Source organism: Austrofundulus limnaeus, unplaced genomic scaffold (genome assembly GCF_001266775.1).
Source record: "Austrofundulus limnaeus strain Quisiro unplaced genomic scaffold, Austrofundulus_limnaeus-1.0 Scaffold609, whole genome shotgun sequence".
Classification (NCBI taxonomy): Eukaryota; Metazoa; Chordata; class Actinopteri; order Cyprinodontiformes; family Rivulidae; genus Austrofundulus; species Austrofundulus limnaeus.
Genome location: NW_013953011.1, coordinates 179,487 through 181,738, shown reverse-complemented (window position 1 = coordinate 181,738; position 2,252 = coordinate 179,487). Strand labels below are relative to the sequence as shown.

Sequence of the window (2,252 nt, the reverse complement as noted above, 5' to 3'; positions counted from 1 at the left end):
GCCTGGAACTGAAAATATGGATGGAGGACAACAGGTTAGCTTTTTAGCTTGTCGCGCTAGCGCCGAGCTAATACATATAAGGCAATATAGCGTCAGCCTCATTTAGTCACGTTTTCTCAAATCAATTCTAAATCCAGCAGAAAGCAAAGTGTGACAGAGAGGCTGTGGTTTGAGACCCCACTGTGGATCAGAGCAATCCAAGCTGGGGGTCCTGCAAAGACCTCCAGACATCAAACAAAATGTTGAGTGACTCATATTTTCACTAATTGCAACAAAGTGGTAAAATACAGAGTTAAACTATTTGTGTTGTCTGTATTTATTTACTGTGTGTTACAAAGAGATATTTGAGGTCAGAAGTTAAAGCAATGATGGTTCTGGTTCTGCAGAACAGAACTCTGTGCTTCTGACAACATGAGCTGGGATCAGTTATATAATTATATTAAATATTCAACCTCTTCTGACAGCAGCAGGACGGAATGAAGGAAATTCCTTTTTGGATCGACTTAAAACAAGCTGTAAATAAAACAAACAGTAATTARAAGCTCTTATTCTCCTTTTAATGGCTTTACAGCAGCTTCCTGTTTGAGTMTGAAACCAGGTGTAACCGGACCCCCGGGCCCGCGGGCCACGGCAGAACTCTGCACGTTGTTGTTTTTACAGACAGGCAGAAATTACAGCTGCTTCACTCTGATTGAGTCTGTTGTCACGGAGACTGGAGGGGTCCTGGAGGGGTCCTGGAGCGGTCCTGGAGGAGTCCTGGAGTGGTCCTGGAGRAGTCCTGGTGAAGTCTCGGTCCTCGGTCCTGCTGGGATTACAGGTGATTGAAGTTACCCCTGAAGGCGGGAAAATCRAAGCTTGGACCGGAGCGACAGACACAACTCTTCAGCTCTTTGTTGAAACATGAGGATTAGGAGAACRATAAAGAATCAGATTATCTTTATTAGAGATGATTGTGTCGCTGCACTGTGATGTCTGATATATGTATTACCAAACATCATGAAATGTGTTTGTGTTAGCAAAATATCTCAGGTACAACTGGATGAAAGAGGAAACAATGACTGGATAAACAGCTGGGTTGTCTCCAACACATCTGGGTGTGAAACTGTAGCATCATGATGTCACCAACAACCCTCTCTTCCTGCCACCTTTAAGTTCAGCAGGTCTCGGTGGTACCACCAGGACCGAGGCCCCCTCCCTCTCCCTGAGCTCTGAGTCAGGTTGTGTGTAGCGGAGCCAAAAAGAGGCCCTCTGTAAATGAGCGAGAGCAGAGCGAAGGGGCTGCAGCCTTGTTTCACAAGTGGAGCCAGAAGTCGGGTCTTTTGTCTGAGCGCTGCCCCCCTTCTTGTGCTGCCAGGTCCTTTCCTGCTGAAGTGGGAGGAAAGGAAACCGGACCGGGACAAAGACTCCAAAACTTCTCCTCAGAGTCAATTTTCAGGGTGCGTTTGTTGTCCCGTCTTCTTTTTTAGAACTCCCAGCATCGAACACACAAAATAATAATAAAAAGAAGCTCCAGAGGCCCAGWGCTCCCCCCCAAGCCCCACTCCCAGGGTGACGTCCCTGGATGTGAGGGTGAGGAGGGCTGAGGAAGACCTTCTATCACTGAGACAGCTGCATTGTTTGCTGGGCTGCAGGGACGACAAGAGACAGGTAAACTGTCACACATCCTCCCCCCTCCAGTCCTGATTTACTGCCTCTGAGCCTGGATGAGTTGGTTTTTATCCAACAGCTCAGAGAGAAGAACTACTGATGGGATAAACGGCTCTGTGAAGGGATCCGGATCTTTRGGAGCTGTTTGTTTCATAGAACCGTTCAAAAGAGCCGTTCGGCTTTGAACGAGTTATGTCATCACGTAGGGAAATACGTCATTACGTCATCACAGGTGATGACGTCATCACCTCATCGTGTTACGTGGGTGGAAGAATGTGTTTTATCAAGCAGAAMCCCCCCTTCCCGAATTGTCATGACATTTTTACTACRTGTGTACTGGGCCAAGGAACACACCTTTAAATTTTGGTGATGTTCTGGATCACGATGCAGATACAGGAATTTTTTTTCTTTTAACACTCTGAGATCRRCAAAGCTGTGATGCTTTCACAGGGCTTCTGTAAAAAACAGTGAGCTGGATTGGACAGCACGGACTTCAAACTATAAAAAAATGTTAAAACCAGATTTAATGATGAATAATTTTTGCCATAATATGCACATTTACAGAACGTTTTGTGACCAGGAAGTGCGTGACTGCACCATGAAAC

At 45.9% G+C, this 2,252-nt stretch overlaps 1 protein-coding gene across 2 annotated transcripts in view; it reads right to left on the bottom strand.

Annotated features, from left to right (window-relative positions):
- Positions 1–2,252, bottom strand: part of gli2a (GLI family zinc finger 2a) — an 85,231-nt gene that overhangs the window by 34,240 nt on the left and 48,739 nt on the right. The window lies entirely within an intron of this gene.